The sequence below is a fragment of the Coenobita brevimanus genome, chromosome 97 (genome assembly GCF_032717465.1).
Source record: "Coenobita brevimanus isolate Jiangsu-jjx chromosome 97, ASM3271746v2, whole genome shotgun sequence".
Classification (NCBI taxonomy): Eukaryota; Metazoa; Arthropoda; class Malacostraca; order Decapoda; family Coenobitidae; genus Coenobita; species Coenobita brevimanus.
Window position 1 is genome coordinate 39,404,209 of NC_137050.1, and position 8,782 is coordinate 39,412,990.

The following is an 8,782-nucleotide window of genomic DNA, read 5'->3' on the forward strand; positions in this document are numbered from 1 at the left end:
AGTCAAGAATGAGAGCAGTGGAAATGAGTTATTTTAGTCACATGGAGAGACAGACTGACAAATGAGGAAGTGAAGGACCATTGTGGTGTGGATGTGATATGAAGTGTTAGGAGAAACACAATGAGGTGGTTTGGACATGTGGAGAGGATGGAGAGTGAGAGACTGACAAGGACTGTATGAGTGAGGTGGAGGCCAAGAATGAGATGGAGGGATGGAGTGGAGAGGTATATGAGAGAGGGGGGTGTGAGCTGGGAACAGGGCAGTGAAATGGCAATGGACAGGACGACATGGAGGCGATTTGTTTATGGCCACCCTTTACGGGATTAAGGCATCTGGCAATAGACAGACAGATAAAAATGCACTGCTTTACTCAAGATATTCGTGACTAGGCTACCCACTACTTCAGCTTCCAAACAAGTCAGGTACAGCAATTTTTAAAAGGAAATACGCAAACTATCTCCAGTGCTTGTTATTACCTACCTGTACCCCTGATAACAGTGCTGAAGAGGGACACCTTCACATAGAGCCACCAAAGTGGATCCGTTGCCCCAACATATTCTTTAACACCGACGATACACTGATGCATGATTCCATGGGCATCAGCATTGCCAAAAACAAGCCTCAGTTATAGCTAAACTTACTTTTAAAAACTGCGAGATTGTCACTAAACACACACACACACACACACACACACACACACACACATACACAAGGACTATACAACAAAAGGACAGGTCACTGCCATGTAATTGTAATGATGTCATAAACATTCATGACGTCACGCAGAGCTCTCTGGCTTGCTGGGTCCCAAACTCTGATAAAGCAAAAGGGTATATATCAGCGGATAATCATTGAAATACTGGTACAATAATGATTTTCCTGGTGGTTATACTTTGGTCGAATATAAAAATTAATGACACACTTATGTATCAGTAATAACTCTGCACTGGTTTGTATCAATGAAAGATGGACAATAAAAATGGAAGTCTTACATGACCACAGCTAAAAGTCGAATCTCTCAAGAGCACAACTGTAGGCCTATACTAATTTACTACCTGATGAAGCATTTTGTTCACACAATGATAAATGTTCCTCATATTTTTAAGTACATGTATTTGTAATGTCTTCTCATCCAAAAAATCCAGTGGGACCAGCAACAGTACCACTATGCTCTTAGTTAATTGTATCTTTACAGGAATGAGTAAAGCTCGTACAGTCCCGTGTCATAAACCATATTTATCGTACATATCCGTAAAATTGTGAATTGTTTTCGTACAAACTATTTCATTCGGTACTGCATTCCACTGATCAAATGCTCTATTTGGGAGACAAAATTTCCTTATGTCTTTATCACCTCTCTTCTTATGCAGCTTTTTGCAGTATCCTCTTGCTGATGCTTCCCCATATGTTAAGTAATCATTTGTCTATTTTCTCCTTCCCTGGTATGCATTTGCATAGCATAATCATGTCACCTCTTTTCCTTCTCTCCTGTAGTGTTGGTAGATTCTGTTTATTTAGTCTTTCTTCGTAGCTTAGATCCCTTAAGCTTGGAACCCATCTTGTAGCAACCCCTTGAACTTTTTCATTTTGTCTATGTGTTTTTTGAGATGAGGACTCCAGACTACTGATTCATACGCCAGGGCTGGTTTGATGAATGATGTTATTATCTTTCTTGGCACATCTTCATTTATGTATATGAATGCTATTCTCATATTTACGAGCAGTGTACCGGTATACATGTTCCATACCTTCTCACTGATGTGGTCAGCCGGAGAAAGTCTTATTGATAATCATACCTAGGTACTTCTCTCTTTCTGATGTGTGTAGGATTTTATTTCCTAACGTATAATTCCAATCACGTCTTTTTCCACTGTTACCAAACTTGATTACATGACACTTGTCCACATTGAATTCCATTTGCCATGTATTACTCCACTCATGAAGTTTATTCAGTTCTTCTTGTAGCTCTTTACAAGAGTCTGTGTTAGTAATTCTCCTTTGTATTTTTGCATCATCTGCAAACATATTTAGATAGCTTTCATTTCCAGTGTTACTGTCTATATCATTTATATACACTAAAAACATGATTGGTGCCAGCACTGAGCCCTGTGATACTCCACTAGTCACTTCTTTCCATGATGAGTAATTTCTCCTTAGTACTGTTCTCATTTCTCTTCTTATGAGAAAATCTTGCATCCAACAATACAGTTTGCCTCGAATTCCTCCTTCATGGTACAGTTTCCATAAAAGTCTTTGGTGTGGTACTGTGTCAAATGCTTTCTTGAAATCTAAGTAGATACTGTCCACTCATCCTTCTCTTTCCTGTAATGTGTCTGTTACTCTGTCATAGTAGCTCAACAGATTAGTAACACATGATTTTCCTTTTCTGAAACCAAACTGTCTTTCTGTTATCATATTGTGTTCTTCTAGATGATTTACCCAAGCTTTTCTTATAAGCTTTTCTACTACCTCGCTTACAACACTGGTTAGTGATACTGGTCGGTAGTTGAGTGGATTTTGTCTATTCCCTTTCTTGAATAAGGGAACAATGTTTGCTTTCTTCCAAATATCAGGTAGTTTACCTTGACTCATGGATTTCTTGAAAATTATTGATAATGGTTTACTTAACTCCTTTGCACATTCACGTAGTACCCAATATGAAATTTCATCAGGACCATTTGCTTTTCCTTTGTCTAATTTACTTAGCTCCTCCTGTATTACTTTTTCTGATGTTTGTTTATCTGGTAGTATGTGTGGACATGCATGTTCCACATAATCCCTCTCAAAATTTTTTTCCTCTGTAAAAACTGATGGGAATTTCTTGGTTAGTGCTTCACACATATCCTTCTCTTGTGTATAGGTGATTCCCTCATCTGTAATGAATTGTATTTTATCTTTTACTTTGGTTTTGCTTCTGATGGAGCTGTAAAACAGCTTCGGTTGATCACTACTTTTATTTATGATATCCTCCTCAAACTGTTTTGGGGCTTCCCTCCTTATTCTTGCATAATCGTTTCTTGCCTGTTTGTAATTATTATATACCCTTTCACTATTGTGTCTTCTGTATCTATTCCACAACAAATCTCTTTTTTCTTTTGATTTTTTACATTCTGTATTGAACCATTTCTTTATTTTCTTTTCTGCTTCTTTGTGCTATGGGATGTACTTCTGGACTCCTATTTCATAAAGTTCACAGAATTTTTCATATATAGCATTTAAGAAACCATTTACAATGCTGGGTGGTAACCATATAACCAAACCATACGCGTTCCCTACCAGTCAACAAGTGGGTTGGTGGAGGGTTAGTGCCCCTCCCCATAAAACAAATAACTCAAAAGTCAAATGGCCACCCCTTGCAGGATTATGGCATCTGGCAATAGATAGACAGATAGATTTAAATCTTGTCCTCTAAGCTCCTTTCCCCAATCAATTTCTAAGAAGTACTTCTTTAGGTCATGATAGTTTCCCTTTTTATAGTTTAGGCTCTCTTTGTAACTTTCATAGCTGTTAACTATGTCATATGCTATCTTGAAGTTGCAATTTAGTACTGCATGGTTGCTTTTGCCGAATGGAGGGTGGTATATTAAATTGTCAATATCGTTTTCTTGCCTAGTAAATATGAGATCTAGCATTGAGGGTACATCGAGTCCTCTTTTTCTGGTGCTTTCCCTTACATGTTGCATTAGGAAAAACTCTTGCACGAGATCCAGGAGCTTTTGGTTCCAACAGCTTTCTTGGATTAATATATCTAGATTATTCCAATTTATATTTGTATTAAAATCTCCAGTTAGTATAATTCTTTCCAATTTCTCTTCAATTTTATGTAGTAATGCTCTTAAACTCTGAATTGTATTCTCTGCCAGGTCCTCATATTCGTCTCTTTCCCATGTGTTTGACCTGGGTGGGATGTACAAATTGGCTACAATTACTTTCCCTTCAGATGTATTGATCTCTACTGCAATCAGTTCTACTTTTGAGGGTAGCCTATACCGGTATCTAGTTCTATTTCTTTGACTTTTAGATTTTTCTTAGTTAATATTATACTGTAATTCCTCCTCCTTTTTTTAAGTTCCTATCTCTTCTCCATATATTATATTCCTCTAAGTTTAGAATGTCATTTGATATCCTTGGTGTTAATTTTGTTTCAGTTAGGCATATTATATGTGGTTCATTTTCTCTGACATAATCATTCATCTTGAATAATTTAGATACCATTCCATCCACATCTGGGTACATCAACTTAATCATCTTGTTTATATACTTGTCATGACTTGGTTCTACTACCTTCCTCCTTATTATTCCCTCCTGTTTATATACCACTTTCGTATCTACAATCCTATTACTTTGTAAAAAAATGTATTCTTCTCCTCCTCTGATCTTCCCTCATTTTTTGTTTTTGCTTCCTCCCTCTTTCAGTAATTCCAGTTCCTCCTGTGTTAGGCATCTTTTTATCCATACATTTTTGAACTTCTCTTTTTCCATAAGGTTCTTTGCATTTTTTAGTATCTCCTCCACGGTGTTTACACTCTGGAAGGTTACCTTTAGGGGTCTTGACTTGCTTCTCTAGTAATTCCCTAACCTTTTGTGTTCCTCTATGTCTTTACTACAGATTTCCTCTGATACTCTTTCAATATGCTCATTACATTTGCCATCTCCTTTTTGTCTCTTGAGATCTTGTTTTTTACTTCTTCCTCTTCTATACCAGTGATTTGTTGATATCTACTGAATCTCTGACTAACTTAGGATTGTTTTGGATTATTCTTTTCACTTCCTTTTTAATGCTTCTTTCTTCCACCCTTGTTTGTAAGTCTTTCTTTACTTTCACTATTTCAGCATAAGTGGTCTCTACATCATTTTTGTAGCTTTGCACAGCCAACAATTTGATGCGTCACAAGGTTTTTGCATAATAATAGCGCCCACATATGTAGTTACTGGGTCTTTGGGTAGATTCATGATAGGGTTGTGTGTATGGACTTCTTGATGGATGATAAAATATTTTAAAGTTTAAGGACATGAAACAAACTTTGCATAAATTATGACCCAACTTACTCATATCTCGCCTAACTTAACCAAACCATTAGTTCATTAGACAGGATGGTGATTTTTTTGTTTCTTTTTAATCTTGGGTGCACTTACCCAGCAAGATTGGTTCTTCATGATGGGTTGGGTTCGATGTATTTCTTTATGGATGATAAAATACTGTACTTTAGTGTTTATAAAGTTAACTTGGTATTATCTGACCTAGCCTAATCATATCTGGCCTAACCTAACCTAACCTTCTATCCATCAAACAGAATGGTGACAGAACATATATTTAAAAACAAAATCTTAGTTGTACTTACCAGGAAATCTGATTATTCAATACAGCTCTTCCCAAATTCTTGTCATCTATAACCACTCACATGGGTTAAACATAGACAGACTGTCCACACAGCAATAACACAACCTTTGTAAGATATTTTCTACACATAATAAGTCTAATAACAGTGGTAGAGTGACACTATTCGTTTGTGGGAGGTATATTCACTGTGCTTCCACTGCTATAGGTGTGCCATTCTTTGGTTATGTACGAAGTCGTGTACTTAAATCTCCAAAGAAAATTTGCTATGTTAGGATGTTAATACTGAATACTGAGATATAAAAACACTGGTCACTGCCTTGCTGCAGATTAAAGATTTTGTAAAAAATTGTGAGGTGTGTCCTTGGGAATTTACATAGGGGAAAATATTCCACCTATCACACTCAATGGGAATATAGTGCTCAATAGTTAAACTTAGACCTACAAGCTTCCTTATCTAAATCTGGCTCAGATGCAGAGTACCATACTCGTTTACCTTAACTTGGCCCACATTATCATCCCTCTGAAGCTTAGGTCTATTTCTCAGAGTTCAGTGGCAAAAATTGACGATGCTTTGCCTCAACATATTTTCAATAGCACTTCTTCCTGATTAGCATCACATTCTAGTGGTAATCTGTTGCTATATTACAACTCAGCATTCACAGTGGAGATACGGAAATTTAGGCCAAGCTAAATGGGTATGGTATACCAACAAGAGGTCCAGTTAAAAAATCTATCTATTTATCTATCTATTGCCAGACGCCTCAATCCCGTTTGGGGTGGCCACAAACAAATCACCTCCACGTCGCCCTATCCCCCGCCATTTCACTGCCTTGCTTCCTACTCGCACCCCCCTCTCTCATATACCTCTCATATAATTGTATATAAAAATGTGGTTCTATTGTCGTTTCAACCCCTAATGGGGTATAACTTTAGAAGAAACCAACGTTACCAATTTTCATTATATTACGTCCCTGAACTATTCTAAGACTTACCTTTTAAGCTTAGTTTGAGTTGGGGGAGCAAATTTTGTAGGGGTAGTCATCAAGTGGCTTAAGTTAGGCTATTGCTCAGTAGCGGATGAATGTCACGCCATATTGGCTGGTGCAGGCGTGTGCACTCAGTCTATGTCAGGCCCTTGGTTAGGTTAGGTTAGGTTAAGTTAATTTGGGTTAGTTTAATGCAAAATAGTATGTTTTTAATTTTGATCTTGATTTTGGGGGATAAACCCTCTTTTGGAAATCTTACTCCAAATTCCAGAAGGGGGATTTTCCCCCCAAAATGAAGGTCAAAACTAATTAAAACAGTATTTTGCATTGGAAAATATAAAAATAATATGAAATGAAAACGTTGGTTACTTCTAAAAATTTACCCCTGACGGAATTAATTATTTTTGTGTTCTCCAATGGAGAGTTCTCCCAGCGACAAGAATTTTGAGTCCAGTTACTTGTTAGTACAGCACAGCCTCATATAGGTCAGGCTGGATTGATTTGGTTAGGGTAGGTTAAAAAAATAAATAAAGTGAGGTTAGGGGCTTAAACGATAATTTTACCACAAATGCTGGTCACTCCCTTACATAAAACTAAAAATTGACTAGATTTTGCAAAAAAAAAAAATTACTGAGGGTTGTACTAGGGAACTGGTCTACCGTAGGCATTGGTCTCCAAACCTGGTTCTGGCTTGTAGGGCAGTGCAGAGCTGGTACAGTCCCAGTATGCAGTAGTTTGATCTTTGGTGATCCAGTACAATTTACATCCATCCTTTTTCAACAAATCCCTTGGCACTATAGTCTTCCTGAAATAGAGCGATGCATTCAAAATCAAATACTGAATCGGTGGTCATTTATCAAATCGGCTCCAATTCGCCACTATTATCATTTTTATGACTATACAGGCTCATACACCCCTAATCATCGGAAACCAGGTCAAAATATTGTGTGTCATTTAACTGTCAATAAAAAAAATACAAAAAATCAAGAGTTAGAGTGGAAACGTGCTATAGTTAGCGGGTGTTTAACCTTCAGCTCACCAATTCGCATAGCCATTTCTATTTTGCATAAATATTGATCTGAAAATGAAAACGAATGTATTTGCGAGTATATTTTAACACATTTTAAGTGCACACCCCCACGGGAGACCCCGGTAGGGGTGTTGCAACACAATCCCCAAGGGGAGACAACGGGGAGGCACGTACGACGTGCGTAAGGCCCAGGCGAGACGGGCCTATCGGCCATATTCTTACAAATAATTCCTTCCCTAAACTTTTCCTTCCCTTTGAAGGATTTTTCTTTTTCTCCAGTTTGCTTAAAAGATTTCCTAGGAAGGGAAGGAAAAATGTTCAGGTTGGTAGCCCTGTTAAACTAAAACGACCCGTCTTGCTGTTATTTGGTATGGAAGAGCGTTAAATTTATAAACTAATACATCAAACCACGCATATCTCGTGCTAGATAATGAAAGAACAGAACATTAGAGATGTAGGAGGTCGCCACCACATCTATACTGTTGGTTTGTATTCAGCCATAAATGCCATTCTGGCCAACACTGCAGCGGTTTTCACTCCTCAAGACAATATTTTGATAATAAATTATATTCGAGGAATATTATTAGGCTTAATGTTGTTATTATTAAGTGTAAGAATCACTTGTTAACGTCCGTCTCGTATACTCTCAAGGCGGCGCTCACTTGTTTTTTTTTCCAGCTGGAAGACATGAGCCGAACCACACGTGTGACCTTGATGGCAGATGTTCCTTTTTCGGGCAAGTTAACAACCAAAATGTTTCTTAAAATGAATCCTCGTTTGACCCTGGCCATAATGTATAAGATTTGTCAGTGTCAGATCATAAAAGACTGGATGAATATCGAATGTAGTACGACGTCTGCTCTGTTTATGCCTGGCTAATTGTGTCAGCCGACATGGGTAACACTTTTAAAGAGACACAAATAGCGCTTAAACATTAGTATAGCGTTGTAAACTGCATCAATAAAATTATACAGTAACTTCCGTAAACATTTTAAATATATATAAGACAATGAACCACAACAGAAAGCACAAAATTTATGAAGGAATTTTTGAAGAGAAGTTCCAATAATTTCTGCTGCCCAGAGGAAAAATCCTTCTCTTCGAGCGGCTCAGGAAGCGAAGGATTTTTTAAAGAATACCAATTCAGCTAAAAATTTCCTTCCCATGCCTCTAAAAGGGAAGGAAATGTTTAAGAATACGGCCGTATGTTCCCCATGACCTTGCGACCCTCTTCCCCTCAACATGGCCACGAGCAGGAACGCCGCCCCGGCAGACTACTCTGAAGCCAGGCCAGCCCTCGCCAGGATCGGGGTGGGACTTGTCTTAGTACAGTCCTAGGCAGCACCACGACGACAGCCACCGTCCGCGTCGGGAAGGAAGACGGCCACCATACGCTCTTCTGCTGCTACCCCCTGCAGGACCGCG

At 38.1% G+C, this 8,782-nt stretch overlaps 1 long non-coding RNA gene across 1 annotated transcript in view; it reads right to left on the reverse strand.

Moving 5' to 3' along the window:
* Positions 1 to 7,126, reverse strand: part of LOC145413619 (uncharacterized) — a 46,157-nt gene extending 39,031 nt beyond the window's left edge. The window contains exon 1 of the long non-coding RNA XR_013899760.1: positions 7,008 to 7,126. This is a non-coding gene — a long non-coding RNA (uncharacterized LOC145413619). The remainder of the gene's footprint in view (positions 1 to 7,007) is intronic.
* Positions 7,127 to 8,782: the final 1,656 nt, after the last annotated feature.